General features: G+C 44.1%; 1 protein-coding gene across 2 annotated transcripts in view; it reads right to left on the bottom strand.

The window, feature by feature from the left end:
* The window catches only part of ctnnd2b (catenin (cadherin-associated protein), delta 2b), a 212,907-nt gene that overhangs the window by 145,773 nt on the left and 46,713 nt on the right, over nt 1-20,421 (bottom strand). The window lies entirely within an intron of this gene.

The following is a 20,421-nucleotide window of genomic DNA, read 5'->3' as shown; positions in this document are numbered from 1 at the left end:
TCTGCCTCTCTCACCCGACCTCTCTCTCTCTCTTTCTCTCTCTATGACTAGACCATCTGCACTTCTCACTCCCCCCCCCCCCGTCTCCACCCTAGACACCATCACTGAAAAGCAAAGGGGGGATTTAAGGAGAAGGGGGCCGGTAGACACAGAAGATGGATGGGAGGCAAGATGGAGGGAGGTATACACACTCAAAATAGTACACGCATACCTACACACAAACACACATGCCTACACACTTAAGCCATATACACGCGTGTGTTCTGCCTCAGTGAAATTACATGGGCCGAAATAGGATGTAAGGGGTGGGGGGGGGGGGGAAGCACATTAGTTGCAGCAAGTTCATGCAAGCCCACAAAAAATCTACACACAGCCATCGCTTATCAAGACATGTTTGGCACTGTTGGCAGCAGAATGCTTATTATGGGAAAGCACTTTATATGATATTGTCCAGAGTCAAGGTGTTGTGTTTTTTTTTATATAACAACTTTAACCCTATAGTGTGCTTTCCGTTTACAAAGATAAAATATGGTTTACAAAAGTTACAAAATAATCCACTAATTACTGTAGCATGTTCCAACATGCTGTAGCCTACCAGCCACTAGCTTGCCAGCTACAGTTGTTACCGAACTAGCTCTTTTCATTTTTGAATCAATCAGTGTACAGAATCATCAATGCAAAACGTAGTGAAGCTTCACTTAAAAGAACAAGCATGCACACCTATCTCTTACCCAAATGCAATCTGGCTCAAAATCTATCGACATGGCTTCCGAATAGGTGCCACAGTCACCCCCAAAAACACAAAGAAGCCCAGTGAATAATTCCCAGCCCTTTTCTAAAATCCTTTCTTTGTTTTTGCCTTCCTTTATCTGATGTGTCCACTTCCCACTCCCTAGATGCCACAGTTCAACTAAACCAATCACGACATCCTTGCAAATACATGCTGCATATGCAAAGCTCCAGCCCTCACACATTTCTTTAACCAAATTTGCATTGGGTCTGTTGACATGGATGTTTATCTACAGACTGCCTAAGCGCAGGTTTAATCACAGAGATAAATGGTCCATCCATCGAGTGTTTGGATAAAACTACACAGATCAGCAGGATCATCTTACATTACAGCCTGCAACTCTCAGGCCAAGGGCTTTGGGGTCTGGTCTGACTGGCCAGATCTCAATGACCTCTGCAATCGGACTGGAGTCCAGCTGAAATGGACACGATTCAACACACAGACTGAAGTCCCCGTCTCTGATGAACTGATCACAGACCCCGGTATGGTTGTGAAGGCCTACATCACAACACCTCAGGAAGAGACTGTGGAACTGCACAGAGACTCTGCAAGGAGGGTTCTGCTCAGCATGAAGCAGAGATCAGGCAGCACTGGTGTGGACTCAGACTACAGGGAAAGCTAGCCTGTTTGGGGTTTGCTGACCACTCAGTCTCACACTCAGTGTTTAAGAACGCCGCTGTTGGTGAGGATGTTCTGACATTTACCATCAAAGCAAGACTGCAGGTATTACCCACTAAGTACAATCTGTCAACCTGGTACCCTCACATTCACACTCCATTCTGTTTACAACACCTAGAATCCATTGCACACATAACAAATGGATGTAATGCAAACGCCTGTACATAGCCCGTCATGACCGTATTGTGGACATTGTGTCTGATGCGGTAAAACATCTTACCATCTAAGGCAGCAATGTACAAGCACACTAGAGTGTTACCAGAATGGTTTGGTTTTACCAATGATGTCTTTGCTAACATCCCAAATACACCTGATGTGGTTTTTGTTGACACCAACCACAGGGAGGTGCTAATATTAGAAGTAGGCTGTGCCTTTGACCTGTACATGGACCAGGCTTTCCAGGACAAGTATATCAAATACCAACCACTGCTCGATGTGATAACCAGCTTTGGGTACAAGTGTAGATACAGCATACTCATATTCGGAAGTCTTGGCCATGTATATAAATGCACCATGATTGGTTTGAGAATTGCTGGAATGTCAAAGAGAAAAACCAAACAAATTGCCAAATATTCCTCTGTTTCAGCTATTATTGGCTGCTTAGCCGTGTGGAGAAGGAGATGCTATGTGTTCCCCTAAGTGTTCTGTGCTGCTTTGCCCCGATATATTTGATTCCCTGTCTTATGTAATATCATTTGTGGAACCAAATAAAGTATTCAAATGTGTGTGTGTGTGTGTGTGTGTGTGTGTGTGTGTGTGTGTGTACGTGCATGTGTGTGTGTGTGTGTGTGTGTGTGTGTGTGTGTGTGTGTGTGTGTGTGTGTGTGTACGTGCATGTGTGTGTGTGTGTGTGTGTGTGTGTGTGTGTGTGTGTGTGTGTGTGTTTGACATGTTGGATTGCATAAAGCTGATTAATGTATCTTAGAATATCTTAGAATATATTGAATATCTAGAATTCCTTAGTCTTTCAAGTTATTTCTAATAGAAAGGCACAAATTAGATGAATATGCGTGTAACAAGGACTCAGTCTGTGAAATGTATAAGGTGCATGATGTTTTTTGTGACTCTAGGTAAATGTTTTTAAGTCTGAAAAAATAACCCCAATAATGTCGTCATCTTCTTTTTAGACTCGAGATCTACACATTAATAAAATAAAGCCTGACTTTGGTAATGGCGTTTGTCAAATGTAGACATTTACCCGGCAATATCAGTTGCATAAGGATAAGTAAAGGATTAAGAGCCATTAAAAAGTATATAAAAGGGATTTTCTTTCACAGTTCGAAGCAGCAATTGATTTTCTTTTAAACCCTTTTAAGCCATCAAACCACATTACCCGACTTTTAAACCTTACATAATATGTGTGTTAAGCAATATTCCAGCAATTTACTGTTGAAATGACATTCAATTGAAGGACTCAAAAACATGAAATAATGGCTGACAGATTGTGGGTCCCGCTGTATAAAACCCCCAATGTTTAATGCAGCCTTTGTGTTACATATTTGATGTCACACAGAGATAATCCTAATAACTGCACCCTAGGTTATTTTCTGACTTCGAACTACCACTCTGGAGTCACAGAAGACCTTACACAAGGGTTTGAGTAAGACTTTACAAATGTGTAAAAAAAGTGACGTTTCCATTTAGGCGCAACTATATCTCTATTGTGATCAATTTCACGGTAATGGAGGAAAAATAAATGTGCAATGAAAAAGCAAATCTATGCGAAATCACTGATGTTGCTCCTCTTACATTTTACAATAAAAATGAGTACAGCCTAATCAACATATCCATCATAGTGGAAATAAACCCTAACTGGCCTTACAGACTGGTGTGCATGCATGTGTGTGTTTGTGCGTGTGTTTGAGTAATCATATAGCTTGATAAGCAATAAAGTGCAAAGGACAACAATTATCTATGTCTTAATGAGCAGGTTCTACAATCAAGAGCTTGTCAACTGATTGCATTACTAAAGATCGGTTCCAATCAGAGTTGGTTAATGGAGACAGAGGCAAGACAGCCACTAGCTTACAGGAACAGGCTGCCCCCTGAAAACCCCATTAAAGCAATTAGTAAAGTAAAATAAATGACTGTAGGACAGTGGTGGGCCGCATGGGGAGCAAAGTTGCAGTGTGTGTGTGTGTGTGTGTGTGTGTGTGTGTGTGTGTGTGTGTGTGTGTGTGTGTGTGGGTGTGTGTGTGTGTGTGTGTGTGCGTGTGTGTCCCTCTCTCTCTCTAGTGTAAAGCGGTCTAATTGTGCCCCGTGGCGTCCGCCTGGCATTTAGTTGTTTCAGAAGAGGCCCCCGTTCAAGGAGAAAATGTCACGGTGGCTGTATAGCTAAGACCGCTGCTGTCTGGTGCTTTTGTTTTGGGCCGGAAAAAAATACTAGGTACATTCAGTTGGTAATAAAGTTGTCCCTGAGGCGGAGGAAAACAAGCCGACACGAGAAGCTGGGGAGTGATAGAGAGATGGAGACCAGGGGAGCAGGGAGCGAGAAGTGAAATGAGATACAGGAGTGGAAAACTTGTGCTGACTGAAAAGCAGCGAGGGGGAAGACAGATTCAAGGAGATTTAGCGCTCTCCAGATACCAAAACTACTTAAATGTTCATCCCAAACCAGAGAGATCTGTCTTGTTGCCCGATAACTGCGGCTGTAGATTTGGGGTTTAATTCCTCATCTCACTGCAGTATGTATTTCCAACCCCCCCGTGTACAACAGCCTGAAAACTGGTTAAGCACAGACATGAATTATGAGCAGGTATACAATATTCAGAGTAAAAAAGGTCTTTGTTGTGCTCATTTAGCTGCAAAGTACAAAAAGACATTCATCAAGCTTCAAGGGAAAATCGTTTTTTCAATCTGTAGGACGTATGAAAGGCTTGAGGTTGTTAAAAGCCCACGTTTGTGACATATGAGGTAACATCTAAAGGGTAACAGTTCTCCAGACTCTTCTTGATGTTGTTGCTTTAATCACATTGGAACACCTTGTGGCCTTGTTATTTTTGTCTCGGGTTATTGCTTGTTGCTTGGAGGATTGCCGATTGACATTTTACTTCCCAAAAACCACATTGTGTCTGCAGGTGCTGTTTGGAGAAGAGGAAACATTTGCAACTCTGCCCAATAAAAGCTTACTGTCCTAGTGGAACCCTTCAAATGTGTTCAAGAAAAAAAAAGTACAATAAGAGGACAGGGTTCTAACTGCAGTATGAAAGTCATCAGTCACAGCCCAAATATACGGTTCCAATTCAGAAGTCCACCTCTCGCCAAGGAGGGAAAACAGCGATCAACATCCTGATTGCTCGACGTGATATAGCATTCCTGGGCTTAATTTAACTACATCTCAAATTGTAATTCCCTATACCAGTGATTCTCAAATGGGGGTACACGGACCCCTAGGGGTACGTTGGGGGACTGCAGGGGGTACGTGAGACTTTTAAAAAAAAAAAAAAAGGTTAAAAAAATACCATGCATGATTACAAAAACAATCTTAGAACAATAAGTTAAATAGAAAACACAATTTTATATCAAATATTCCTATAACCACCAAGGGGGTCCTCATATAAACATGTCAAATTTGTGTATTGTATTTTATAGTTTTGCATAATATATAATTGTTTTCATTGGTTTGTTAAACATATATTACTTCAGTTGAAAAACTCCATGGAAAACTCTGTTTTAATTGTTTTTCCTTATGTTATTTTTTTTCATGCATGAAGATGAAAATATCCTTAGTTTGTTGTAATGCATGCACGAAGGAGTTAATAAATCACACACTGAGGGAACATCACTATATTGTAATTATTTATATAGGCTTTTTCGATCAAAAATGTCCGTGGTCGGTCAGGGGGTACATGGCTGAGAAAATGTTTCAAAGGGGGTACATTACTGAAAAAAGTTTGAGAAGCACTGCCCTATACTATACTCAAAGCACATTAGCGCCATACACTAAAGCCTGCGTCACACTGTCCCGAAATTGACACCCGATGGACACACGATAAAGGAAATGTTCAAATTCGGCTCTGATCGTAACAACATCAGGCCATTCGTGAGGGCATCTTAAGCCATCGTATGACCGCCGGTGAAGTTTCTCAGGCTCCAGCAGCAACTTCGTGAGCGGCAATTTCGTAAGGGCATCTTGTCAAATCGTGTTATCATCGTGTTATCATCGGTGCCATAGGGCATTCACCCTCACTCTGATCGGGGCGAATGCCCGATGGCACCGATGATAACAAGATGCCCTCATGATGCCCTTACGAAGGGCAACATTGACACACAAATTCAACACGCAAATGAACATTCGCAAGGTCCTTCCGCAATTTTTTGGCATGCCAAAGATTTTGCCACCGCTCACAAAGTTGCTGCTGGAGCCTGAGAAACTCCACCGGCGGTCATACGATGGCTTAAGATGCCCTCACGAATGGCCCGATGTTGTTACGATCAGAGCCGGATTTGAACATTTATTTTATCGTGTGTCCATCGGGTTGTTTTATTGCACAACAAAATCATGTAAACATATTATGTAAATAACCCAATTTGTGTTCTGTGAAACTGAAAAGGATATAATATATTATTTTGAAGGCGAGTTGACAGGAAGTTGTTGTTGCTATGGAAACAACATTACGGAGAAAACTTAATATCTTCTACATATAAAGACGGATAAAGTAAAGAACAAAGTCTGAAAATATCAGTACAGTATCATAGTAGCCTACTTTAACATGTTTTTGTTACTTTCTTTGCAGTTGTATGTCTTAAATGTAATGTAAATGTTGCCTTTATGTGTGGTTCGGGGCCATCTTCGTGCGAAATTCCCAATTCCATATTCGTGTGTCCATCGGGTGTCAATTTCGGGACAGTGTGACGCGGGCTTTATGGACTGTATCTCATTGACTATACCAACAATTCACAACTTTTTTCCTACTACATTATATGACATTACATTGCATTTAACTGACGCTATTATCCAAAGCGACTTACAATAAGTGCAATAAACCATAAAGATTCAAATTAAGGACAACAAGAACAGTGCTGACATATTAACTTTAAAGGTCCCCTATTATGCAAAATGCACTTTTTAATGCATTGAATACATATATGTCTCCCATGTGTGTTTAGAGACTCAGAACGTTTCTTTCACTCCTGATCCAAGTATGCGGAATCCGCTCAAAAAACGGGCGAGTTAGGTTTTGGTTCATACGTGACGTAAAAGTTAATAATTGACTTTATTAGGCAAGGCAAGTTTATTTATATAGCACCTTTCAGTACGCGACAATTGAAAGTGCTTTCCAAAATAAAATAAAAGACATTTAAGAATAAATACAGTAAAAACACATTATATAATGGCATTTTACAACAGGCATTGTGTAATTTTAAAATAAATCTGGCTGTCGCCTGCATAGATGTGATAGCTTAGATTGCTCTTTTTAATAATTTGAGCCAGTGGTAGCATATAGATATTAAAAAGCAAAGGTCCTAAGATGGAGCCTTGAGGAACCCTCCATGCCATATTTGTCAAGGTTGATGTGTAGTTGCCTATTGAGACAAAGTTTGTTCTGTCCTTTAATTAGAAAATAAACCAATTTAGAGCTGTAGCTGAAACTCCCACCCAGTTTTCTAAATGGTCTAGCAATATGTTGTGGTCAACAGTATCAAAGGCAGCGCTGAGATCTAATAATACTAACACTGATATTCTGCCACTGTCCGTGTTTAAATGGATGTCATTTAAGACCTTAACAAGAGCAGTCTCAGTGCTGTGGTTAGGTCGAAAGCCCGACTGAAACACACCAAAACCGTCATTTAAAAACATGAAATGACCAACTGTTGAAAAACAACTTTTTCAATCAATTTGCTTAAAAAAGGAAGGTTTGAAATTGGCCTGTAATTATTCATTACGGTTGCGTCTAGGTTGTGCTTTTTTAGGAGCGGTTTAATTACTGCAGTTTTCAGGGCCTGTGGAAATACACCCGAGTGGAGATTCGAAGGACTAAGAAAACTAAAAGCTGGTTCTGCCGGTGGACATTGTGAAACGCTTCTCTTCTGCAGTGTTCACAATCACCATGGAGCTGCTGGGGTGGAGGGCAGAGAGAAACATGTCCACAAAGGGGCGTGGCCAGCAGCAGCTCCTTTGCATTTAAAGCTCCAGACACGGAATCATCACTTTTGGAAAAGGGCTAAAACATAGGGGTTTATGGCATGCTACAATTCATGATCTGTTTGGTACATGTCTCTGAAGTTTTTAGAGACATGTTTTGTATATATCTGAGACCTATAATATATTGTTGAAATACAGTATAATAAGTGACCTTTAATCAAGCAATATCATTTAAGTGCTTGATTGTCTGCCAAGGAATAAGCTAAACAGGTGGGTCTTAAAGTTTGCGACAGAAAATATGAAGATTCTCCGCTGGCCTGAAATCAGTGGGAAGCTCGTTCAACCATTTTGGAGCCACGATAGCAAAAATGTGTGTCTTTGTTGAGGTGTACCTGGTTCCACTTCACAGCGAGGGAGTAGCAAGCTGATTGGCAGATGAAGAGTGAAGTGCACGTGCTGAGTGTGAGGTTTGACTAAAATGATACAAATCTTTGTTATATTGTGTTTCTGTCTTTGCAGAATAAGCCATGCTTTAACCCAATACTAAATGATGCGGCTTTTCAAATCAAGAAAAAAGAAACTCGTCAAAGAAATCTGTCTGCCACAGAAGATATTCTTTGATCATAGATGGCTATTAATATGCGCGTTTAGTAAATGTCTGAGTGATTTGCCTTTACTTATGACAGTGTGGAATAAAAGAGGACATGAGAAGAATTTGAGAGACTGCATGAATATTCTACAGAACATGTTAGGCTCCAGGTTATCAGTCTCATACATGTGGGTCAGGAGAAGATTGCTAAACCACCTGGTAAGTTGGTCCAAAAAGCAAAGCCAAAACTTGAAAATAGACCTTCGAAAAAGAAAAAGAAATAACACATGAAAGATACTGTTGGTTTGGAAATATTGAACTTGTTGTGCTACGGTTGAATGTATCTGTTTTCTGGAGACCTTGTTGTATGAAAAAGTTATAGTTTTAAGTTTTCAATCTGACAACAATCTGTGTGTATTGCCTCGAGGAAACACCAAACAAGCTCTGTACCTATGGAAGGAAGAAAAGAGTAAAAACACAATCCTCAGTGCTCACTACATAAGCTAAAATCTTGGTTCGGGCTACGTCGCAAATTCGGTATCATTTTGACTGTTATAAAATGATCAACCTCTAACACTAGACTTATGCTGATCTAATATAAAGTATGGTATCTGTTCCTTCTCAGTGTCAACTGGCTGCTCAGCTGTCTGATTTATATCCTCTAATCTCTGCAGAGCTGAACTCAGAGTCAAGGGCTAGACTCAAAACCGCAACCCAAAGAGGCCTATACACACACACACACACACACACACACACACACACACACACACACACACACACACACACACACACACACACACACACACACACACCACACACACACACACACACACACACACACACACACACACACACACACACACACACACACACACACACACACACACACACACACACACACACACACACACACACAAAAACACCACACACACACACACACACACACACACACACACACACACACACACACACACACACACCCACACACCCACAATCAGTCCAACTTGCCTGTCAATCCTCAGTCAACCTCTTTGTTGTCCTTGCTGTGGCAGGTAGCAGAGATAAAGGTGCCAAATATAAGAAACCGTTGACCCTTTACAGGCTTTACCACAATGCACTGCTTTCCTTCCCTGTCACTGCTTTCCAGTTGGAGATAAGACAGCTACTGTAACAGCCATAAAAGTGACATTCTGAAAATAACTAACAAGGACAACACACCTGTACCGGGCTTGGCAAACTGGAGAAAATCACATCGGGATATTTTTTACGAAATTCCTCCATATCGATATCGCAACAATTTTGTAGGGTTGACCATTGGGTTTTTCAAAATATATGGATATACAGTAAAGACTAAGTGGGTAAAGGCAAATAGTAAAACAGCTAGAACAGTCTGTTCATTGAAAATGACATCACTTCACTGTAATGCAGCCTTTAAAACCAGACATATACAACAGTTAAGTCAATATCTAGTTGCAACCATATCATTATAATATAAATCTAGTGCTCATCCATCAATGAATGCAAGCAAATATGTACTGTATGCATTCCCAATGGATATTTAAATTGATGGTAACTAAACTCCTCCTGGGAAATGTGACTGTCTAATCATTGCTTAGCAACTGTAACTATGCACGGCAGGTTTGGGGTTTTTCTACACTACAGTATAAGTGGTGTACAGGATTGGGCTGTACTTAGAGCAGTACTCTGTGTTTAAAGGGTGTGTCTTTTTAAACTATTTCAAAACCAAAAATACACAAGCTAGAGTGAGAAGAATGAATCAAACTATGTGCTTATCTAATGCAGAGGTTTTCAGAGAGGGAGGCAGGCCTCTGAGGGGGGGCTCTAAACACTTTGAGGGGAGACTCAGTGAATGGAATTGAATATGACATTAGTTATTAAAGAAGATCACGAGGAATAACTTTCATGCGTGGGATTTGGTTGGTAGAAAGAGACAGAACGAGAAATGTTAGTTGTTTTTACTTTTCCAAAGTTAAAACTGATAAATGCACAGAACTAAATGTAATTGGTATTTTTGGTAGTTATGTCAAACAGCGAGATTGGGCGTAATTGTTGAGTGTCGACAAAATTGAATAATATATTTGTAACTCACTTAAATACATGCAAGTTGAGTGAGATGAATGTCACTTTCACCCTGAAATAATAATAATAATAATAATGAAAATACACAATAATTATATTGTGTATTAAGTTAATGTTGCATATTTGTGATCCAAGTAGATTCTCCGGAATAAAGGGGCCTTATTATGCTCATTTTCATGTTTCAGGTTCATATTTGTATTTTGTGCCTCTACTGTGACATGTTTCCATGCTTTAATGTTCAAAAAGCTCTTTATTTTTCTCATACTGCCTGTGGTGCAGCACCTCTTTTCACCCTCTGTCTGAAACCAGAGCCCAGTCTGCTCTGATAGGTTAACTGGCCGGCTCTGCTGTGGATGGAGCACTAGCCAATAGAATAACGAGTTTTGCATAGTGATGTCACTAGCGTGTGGGGGAGAAACTGCCTCTGGAGGGAAATTTGGGTCTCAGACTAAGTCCCTTATCTAATCTAATGTCTGGTTAACTGGCTTACAAACATTGCCCACAGTAACTCAGCATTATGTTACCTTCAAAGAACGCTTTATTAAACTGCAACATTCGTTTTCCGAGTTTCATTAAAAAGCCTCATTCATAGTGTCTATTAAAAAAAAATCCAGGTCAGCCAACAACCTTTTCAGAACACACAAATCAACTGATACATATATTCAAACACAGCTGCATAGCTACAATAAGACATATTGAAGGCACATATCAGATTCCTACTTTCTAATCTCTTCCTTCAGCATCTTAAATGCCAGGGAAAGCAAAAGATAACAAGAGAGGCTGTAAGACAAAGCAAGACCACAATTCCTCACACAATCCCTCTCCCTCCCTCCTCATCCGTAAATATTCAACTTTTTCTTTCCCTGCATACACTCTTGCATAAGAAGTCAAACCAAAATAAATATTTGATCCACTTTGAAACCACTTCTTATGAATTTCTAACTATGTTGTGAACTTTGAAGGGAACTATACTTGGTAATTTAATGAGGTAGCCGATGCTAAGCAAATCATAATTAATCCTTAATAAACAAATGAAGAGCGTATAGCGGCTAGATGGGGAGGAAATGCAGATTTTGATCGCAGGGCTAATGTAGGAAAGCACCAACAAAATAACCGGATGAATCATCCAAGAGTGAGTACAATTACCACAAGGTTGATTGATTTCAGAAAGCTATTAATACTTGTTGTTATCATCTCATATCATACCATCAATCATAAATGGAGTATGTGTGATTTGTGTTAAAAATATAGCATCCACAGCCACAAAATGTGCAAATAAAATGTGTTTGATTAAAAGAATGACGCCGGTATTTATATATTGATGTGTTTGTAGGTGAAAGGACTAGCTTAGAGACAGGAACAGTAAGGTATACTTTCAGATTATCTCAGTATAAACTACATTCTGTTTGGATTCTTACAAGTTGTAGGTCAGACCCTAGAGAAGCTGTTTCCTCTTGTGCTGCCAATTCAAATGAACAGTGTTACAGAGCACTACGATTCACAGTAGAAATCAGGCTGCAGAAAACACCATCAAATCTGATAATCATAAGAAAGCCCCTCTGACAGATTTTGATTAACGTGTTTTTTTTTCTTCGTTGTCGTCTTCTCTCCTGGCTGCAGTTCTCATTCATAACACTCCGTTCGATGTCTCACTATGGGATGCGCCTCATCGCGGAGCAAACAGAAGCATCAATCTCATTACGCCAATCCTGATTGGCTGGAGATCTTGACGTCAGCGTCAGGGAAATCACCCCCTATAAGTAGCTTGCGCCACAACGCATGCGCCATTCAAACACCTCTTCTCGCTTCAGAGCACATCTCTATGGTAGCCGGACAAGCTTCACGGTCCACAGACTGAACCCAAATATCCATTTCGGTCGACGGGCGCTTGCCGGCTACTCCTTCTGCTTCGCAGGAAGACGGTAATTACTAACGCTAGTTATTGTTGAAATCGACCTCGCTGCTCTCTTTCCCCGGAAAGTAAGCTAGGTCTGATTTTTTCAAGCTAGCGTTAGCTTGCTCCCTCACTACCGACACCACGGTAGCGAGGAAGTCTTTTCTTTTCTCTTCCCCACGGAGGAGGAAATGATTAAAAGGAGCATACTGCCACACCAGTCAGTATTCTCTGGGAATAAAAGACCCACACCGTCCTTTTCTCCGGATTAAGGACAGGGTGGTTACCTCTTTTTCTCCCAACCTACCTGTTGAGAGCGGGTCCTCTCCACGCCACGAGGCGAACAAGATGGACGCCCCTCTCCCTCACACCAGAGGAGTCAGGGACTCGGTGGCTCGACTCTGCGGCTGCGGGTTGAAGATCTCGGGCACAGACACACACCAGGTCTGCTCGTCCTGCCTCGGGCTGGAACACGCCCGAGGCGCTATCGACAACCCCGGCTCGTGCGGACATTGTGTCCGCTTCACCGTAAAGAGCCTCCGCCGACGGCTAGCACGCCAAGCTAGCCTGTCGGAGCAGGAACCCCCCATGTCCTCTGACCTGCCGGCCGGCAGTCAAGACGCGGGGGCATCTGCCACAGAGAGTGAACCCCTCTCCATGTCGGTCTGGGGCTCAGTATCTGCGATGGCCGCAGTACCGGATTCCCGCGCCCTGGCAGGCCGGGACCCGGTGGCGGCAAGACACGCGGGAACAGGACCCCACGCTTTACCGAGCTGGGGCTCCCAGTTAGACCTCACCATGGTCTCACCCGCGGAGGATGTCCTCGAGCTGGATTACGACGAGGACGAAGAGGACGCCTCGGTGTTCCTCCTGTCCGAGTCGGATGAACATGAAGAGGACATCTTCATGTCATCGGCTCAGGCTGCAAAGCCTGGAGCGAGGGCTGCTCTCCCAGACGATAGCATACCAGCTTCGCTCTGTCTGAGTATGGACCTGCAGGCCGTGTGCAAACGCGCTGCGGCCAGACTCGACATCCCGTGGCCTGAAATGGCCAAGGAGACCTCCAGGTCCCGCTACGAAGGGAAACATTTTCCCCAAGCAGCGCGGACAAAGAGACAACTCCTTCCGGTCTTCCCGGAGATGTTGGATGAGGTGTCAGTCTCGTGGAGAGACCGGCCCTTCAGAAACAAGGTCCCAATCCAGGGTGCCTCCTCCCTAGACTGTGACGGAATGGAGAAGCTCGGCCTGCTCCGCATACCGCCCATGGAACCGCTGGTAGCAGCCCACCTCCTACCGAGGATGGGCCCGTCACCAAGCAGGAACCCCACGCTGCCGGCAAAGTCGGACCGATTTCAGTCGACAATGACTGAACGGTCCTACAAAGCCGCAGCGTTGTCCGCCAGGGCCCTGAATGTGGCCTCGCTGCTAACCGCTTACCAAGCGGAGCTCTGCGAGGACCTGTCGGGTAACCCGGGTGCAGCCATTCTGGACGAGATGGCGGCGGTTACAGACATCTGTCTCCGTGTCCAACGCTGCGCCGTCCAGGCCACGGGCAAGGCAATGGGGATCATGGTGGTGCAGGAAAGAGCGAGATGGCTCAACCTCACCAACCTCCCAGACCGGGAAAAGGAGGATGTGCTGGATATGCCCATCGTTCCCGAGGGAATTTTCGGCTCCGCTCTTGCTTCCATGCAAAGGAGGTGTGAGTCGAAAAAGAGGGAGGACGAGGCACTCCACCTCTGCCTCCCTCGAAGGGTCTAGCCGCTGCCTTCGCAGCAGCAGTCCTTCGCAGCAGCAGTCCTTCGCCCAAGCTGCCTTGAACCCTGCTCGGTTTAAAACACCGAAAACGCAGAGGTCGCAGCCCGCCCCGAGTCCCCAGCCCAGGCTGGAGACGAGGGCGAGCTGGCCCAGAAAATCTCCGGTTCTGGCTGCAGCTCAGGCGCAGCCAACCCAGAATTTCGGCCAGCAGGCGAGGAAGAAGAAGCGAGCGGCGTGACAGCCCCTCCTTCTCCCCTCCGTGACAGAGCTGGAAGTCCACGGTTCCCCAGCTCTAAATGTGTTCCCGCCGCCTCGAGAGATGCCTCAACACCATCCTCAAGTCCGCAAAAACACATGTCACAAATCTGTTTGTTCCTCTGTCATTAAACATTTGCCGCTGACGCATCCAGGCTTCAGGCCGAGGGCGCAGCTCAAAAAAATGATAAGAAAAACAATAAAACCAATAAACAGCCCGCCAACTGTTCCCCTTCTGAGAGCAGCTTCGGCATCTCTCAAAAGGCGGATTACAGGCAGGTCTGTGAAGGCACCACCGTCACGCGCATGCGCAGTGCCGGCTGGGGTTTTAAAAGCACCACCGCCACGCGCATGCGCAGTGCCGGCTGGGGTTGTGAAGGCACCACCGTCATGCGCATGCGCAGTGTCGGTGGGGATTGTCGAAAGGGGGCACCACTGTGTTCAGACACTAGAGGGCCCCATAACACAACAAATAGAGACTCAGAGGGGAAGAGATGTGACATCTCCACTGGCTCTAAGGAGCATGCAGTGGAAGATGCTCACATCATCTGCTTGGGTTTTCAAGACAGTAACACGGGGCTACAGACTCCAATTCGCTGTCACCCCCCCTCGCTTCTCGGGCATTCTGCATTCGCAGGCCCGAGGAGAGTCAGCCCATATTCTTGAGAAAGAGATTCTCTCTCTCCTAGAAAAGAGGGCTATATCTATTGTACCCGCCGAGCAGAGTCAGGGCGGCTTCTATTCCAAGTACTTCCTCGTTCCCAAACGGGGAGGGAACGGAATTCGGCCAATACTTGATTTGAGGGCTCTGAACAAATATCTAAGAAGATATAAGTTCAGAATGCTCACTCACACATCTCTGCTGCGGCTCGTGCGACAAGACGACTGGTTCACATCAGTCGACCTGAAAGATGCGTATTTTCACATCCCAGTATATTACCCACACAGGAAATATCTGAGATTCGCATTTCAGGGGATCTGTTATGAATACAGAGTACTCCCCTTCGGTCTGTCTCTCAGTCCAAGGGTGTTTGTACGATGTACGGAAGCCGCGATAGCCCCGTTAAGACAACAGGGTATTCGCCTGGCGACCTACCTGGACGACTGGCTGCTTCTCGCACAGTCGGAGCAGGAGGCTGTTACGCAGACAAATGTCCTCGTAAAGCACCTGCTCAACCTGGGTTTCATAATAAACACAGAGAAGAGCATGTTGTGCCCCGCGCAGACTATACTCTTCCTGGGTTTACGCCTGAACTCAGTGCCCTTTTCAGCTCGCTTGTCAGCGGATAGAGTGAAAGCTTTCAGAGCTTGTCTCGCTCTTTTCCAGCTGCGCAAACATGTTCTCTTCAGATCATGCCTGCGATTGCTGGGGCTCATGGCGTCAGCCATCCTGGTCGTACGACTGGGACGCTTACACATGAGGGAGTTTCAGCGCTGGGTGGCCGCCCTAAAACTAAACCCTGCGCGCCATGGCGCGCGGAGAGTGATGGTTACTGTGAAATGCGTAATGGCACTGCGCCACTGGCTGCACCCGACTTTTCTAGTACGAGGTGTGCCTATGGGTGCTGTCCTTTCACGGAAAGTGGTCACCACGGACGCATGTCTGACAGGTTGGGGAGGTATTTATGAAGGTCGCCCGGTGAAGGGTCTCTGGAGCAGAGACCTCCAGCGGGCGCACATAAATTACCTGGAGCTTTTAGCGGTATTTCTCACCCTAAAACGCTTTCTGCCTTTCCTCAGGGGACATCACGTCCTCGTGAGGACAGACAATACGACCACAATATCGTATATTAACCGCCAAGGGGGTTTGCGTTCTCTCCAGTTACACACACTGGCGCGCAAACTTATCCTATGGAGCGGTAGGCGTCTCCTCTCTCTGAGAGCGACGCACGTACCGGGAGTGAGGAACCTCGGGGCAGATCTACTGTCCAGAGGTATACCACTTTATGCAGACTGGACTCTACATCCAAGGATTGTGAGCCAGCTGTGGGTGCGTTACGGCAGAGCCGCGGTGGATCTGTTCGCATCGAAAGACAACGCTCAGTGTCAGCTGTTCTTTTCGATGCGCGATCTAAATGCACCGTTAGGCGTGGATGCACTCGCGCACAATTGGCCCCCGGGCCTTCTGTACGCGTTCCCACCCCTGGCTCTGATACCCCCAACTCTGGCCAGAGTGAGAGAGCAACGCCACACACCTATCCTGATAGCTCCGCACTGGCCAGCTATGTACTGGCTAGCGGAGATATATCAGCTGCTGTGCGGGCAGCCATGGCAGCTCCCACTACGCAGGGACATACTGTCCCAAGCGGGGGGGGCGATCTTTCACCCACACCCAGAGCGCTTGGCTCTATGGGCCTGGCCCGTGAGTGGTACAATCTAAATACAGTGTGACATGACGCTGACCCTGGCAGCTGCCAAGCGAGCCAGTGGCACTCATGCACTATCTGTACAGTTTTCATGCACTCAGTTTGCCCCAGGGCAAACAGAGTGTGGTTGAAGCCTGACCCTGCCTTTATCTTAAGGCGGTCGGTTCGGGTACCACATTTGACATTAAGGCATCCCCCCCGCCACTGTATTCCTCCGGGGAACAGTGGCCGGATTTGCCGTGTCCAGCCCGTGCTTCACGCACGTACAGGGACAGATCAAGGGTGCTTTGTCATAATGACCAACCCCTTGTGTCCTGGGCTAACCCTTATAAGGGCAAGCCTGTTACTAAGCAACGGCTCTCCCACTGGTCTGTGGAAGCAATTGCTTTGGGGCTCATACGAGTCAGAGTTCGCAGGCACCCTCGGGTCCGCGAGCTCTTTCGACTCAGAGTCTGGCTGCATCCTGGGCTCTGTCCAGGATGTCTCCCATCAAAGACATTGGTGCAGCGGCGAGCTGGTCCTCGCCGCTCACTTTTGTCTGCCTCCTAACAGGCTGGACGTTCTGCTCCCAGTGTGACTCAAGCAGTGCTGGGCACCTGGTTGAGTCAGAGCTCTACCTGTTAAGTTCTGGTTGGTTTAGTGATTTTCGAGATAAGCTCGTCTGGCAATACGGGAGCTACAATTTCCCATAGTGAGACATCGAACGGAGTGTTATGAATGAGAACTATAGGTTACTTGCGTAACCCCAGTTCTCAGAGTAACATGAAGTGAGATGTCTCACCAGACGGCCCTCCTTGCTATGGTGAAGCGAGAAGAGGTGCTTATTTTGAATGGCGCATGCGTTGTGGCGCAAGCTACTTATAGGGGGTGATTTCCCTGACGCTGACGTCAAGATCTCCAGCCAATCAGGATTGGCGTAATGAGATTGATGCTTCTGTTTGCTCCGCGATGAGGCGCATCCCATAGTGAGACATCTCACTTCATGTTACTCTGAGAACTGGGGTTACGCAAGTAACCTATAGTTTTGCATCCATGCATTGTCATGTTTTCTTCTCTGATGAGGCAGTGAATGCAACTAAATCTCTTTTCTTTCTGACATTTGACTCATGTTGCACGATTAGTCTGCTTGTAAAAAAAACAGTGTGAGGTTATGTTGCAAACATAATGGAAATGGAGTTTGAAGTAGTAATGTAATGTGCTCTTCCCGTCTGGAGCAGACAGAGGAAGAACACATGGTTGCTCTTTCTAATGAGCGACACGATACGCTTTTACCTTCATTGTGGGTTGTATTCTTGCAAATTGTTATTGTACGTTATGTTTGGCTGGGTGCAGTCATGTATTTCTGAAGTTAAAGCAGTGAGAGTAACAATAGGGGGTATGAACCAAGCCTACTACTAAGTCAATGAGCCAAATTGAAGTTCATGGGGTAATATCAGTGTTACATAAACAATTGAGACATGGTTTGTGACTATATGTTGTTTAAAAAATACAATAACGTTTTGAATTGTGTTGTGTTCAACCGCATTGCAGTAGACTGAATTGCCATTTTGTGTCCGACATTATGATAGAGGTTTTTTACCAGGCAAGATTGGACTCATGTGATCCATTTATAGTCAGAACAAATACTTTTTGAAGCAGAAGGCCATGAAGGCCATGAAGGTGTTGCTGAACATTCAGAAGAAGTTGATATTTGGAGAACATTCAAAAGGATAAGTCTGGAGTTAACAATTATCTTTCTTATTGCCTCCCAAAAAACCTAAACCAATAATGTGTGTTTCTGGTTCTAAATGCTAACAATAAGACGGATACATTATTCAAAAGGTCACAAATATAGTCTTTCGCCAAGATAACAGCACTGTGTGCACTTGTTTGGGGCTATATGCTAATTTCAGCATTGCAACAATGGACAATGCTGATAAACTGGTGCAAACCGGTGTAATATAAACCATGTGTGGCAGATTCATACTTTTCGTGTTTTCTAGTGCAGGCTTTATGGCATTAACTTTTCATAAAGTAATCATTGGATGTTAGATCAGATGCATTATCTATCTATGTGTATGAATTTATATTCCCTCCTACTGTATTTGTGTCTCTTAATAAGAACATACATATTGCATGATCCAGACAATTTAGCTTTATACTGTAATGTTTACATGTTATGCTATAGTCCTTCATTACATATTATAATTGCAATATTTAGTTCTAAAAGGGCCCGAAGCACCAGGAAATATATATGTTTTTCACATTAACATATTAAAATAAAATGAACTGTTTTTATTTTTAAAATACTGCATGTCCCCTGAAAGGATAAACCCTTCTTAGAGGATTTTCACATTCAACATCTTGATATTTCAAAACTGACTGGATGATCAAGTGTTGCCTGGCTGCGAGTTAAAAGACATCTTATCACCCTGTGCTACTTTCACTTTATGTGTCATTCAACAAGACAATAATGTCAGATTTTTCAAACGGGCACATCTCACATTGGAGTGAGACTCTTTCAGAGCTGGCACTTCACACTGCGCTGCAGCAATAGCAGATGTGTTGACAGCAGAGATGATGAACGATACGAGTACAAAAGCTGATAGATGTGATAAATACGACGTCAAATGGCTAATCAATCTCATGAGGGTGGAAGGAAACGGAGAAAAAATGGCAGCGGGGATCTCCTGGTGTGAGTCAGCAGAGGCAAAAGACTTTGATTGGCAGTGTGTACAGGATTGTGTGTGTGTGTGCAGACCTCATGTGGGCACATATGTGTGAGTGAGGCCTTTTCTTGTTCTTTCTCCTATGCCTGTTCTTGAGAGGAAAACACATCCCCATCTCTGCTGCCTGGTTACAAACATTGGCAAAAGTCCAAGCGTACTAAAAAAAATTACACACTGCAAAAATAAGTATGAAAGGAAATGACAAATGATCGGCTTACAAAATAATAAGGGGTGTAACGGTTCACAGAATTCAAGGTTCGGTACGTACCTCGGTTTGGGGGTCACGGTTCAGTACGGGTTCGGTACAACAAGAAAAAGCAAAAAAAGTCCCAAATGCATAATTCCAGGTTTGTTGTTATTTATTTTTGAACAGTAGTGCAAGTTTCAGTATACAAATAAGGAACTCTAACATTTTGAATAATTAACTGTATTACAAAGTTAAAAACATTATCTATAATGGCTGATGTCAAAGAAAAAAGGTTTCATCAAGCTGTAAAACTAAAAAGAATGTCTTGAAAATATTACAAAAGAAATTATAAGAAAGTGTTTCAAGAGCGCATAGCAATTGCAATATATATATATGCCAATAGCTTCCGTTATTTATTTTGGTCTCTCGGCTTTCATGTCTATTGGCTTCTTAAAAACAGCGGGGATCAGCTGTTGAACTGCTGTTGTCTTTTGCCGGGCTCCGGTGATTGGCAAATCTGGGTGATGCCTTCTGATATGATTTAGCATGTTTGGCGTGTGTTACCATTAGCATACCGCACCGCTGTCGTCTGATCCACCACTCGCACTCCATCGTTGTTGTAGTCCACTAGGAACCGGAAATGTTTCCAGACAGCGGATTTAAACGAAGCAGGTGGGTCTTCTAGCTCCTTTGTGTTATCTGAAATCGCAATACTAACTTTTCTTCTTCTTGTATTTTGTTCGTTTTGTCATGTTTTCTTCTTGTTCTTACAGTTTTTCTCGATTGCTAACACACTAAAATTCTACATAAAGCACACATTTTAACTGACACTCAAAGAGCAAAACATCAGCTCAAATCTCCAAAACTCTAAACACGTTTTCAGCTTTTCACACAATTTGCAAATCAACATGGCACTTTGTGCAAACCACTGCACACGTCTCTCCACGTAAGAAACAGGAGTCTGACATAAAGTCACGTGTTAGCAGGTTTAAAACACTGATATTCAAAATG

This window comes from Gymnodraco acuticeps, unplaced genomic scaffold, assembly GCF_902827175.1.
Source record: "Gymnodraco acuticeps unplaced genomic scaffold, fGymAcu1.1, whole genome shotgun sequence".
In the NCBI taxonomy this organism is placed as follows: domain Eukaryota; kingdom Metazoa; phylum Chordata; class Actinopteri; order Perciformes; family Bathydraconidae; genus Gymnodraco; species Gymnodraco acuticeps.
Note: the sequence above shows the minus strand (reverse complement) of the source record. Positions and strands in the feature narration are given on the sequence as shown.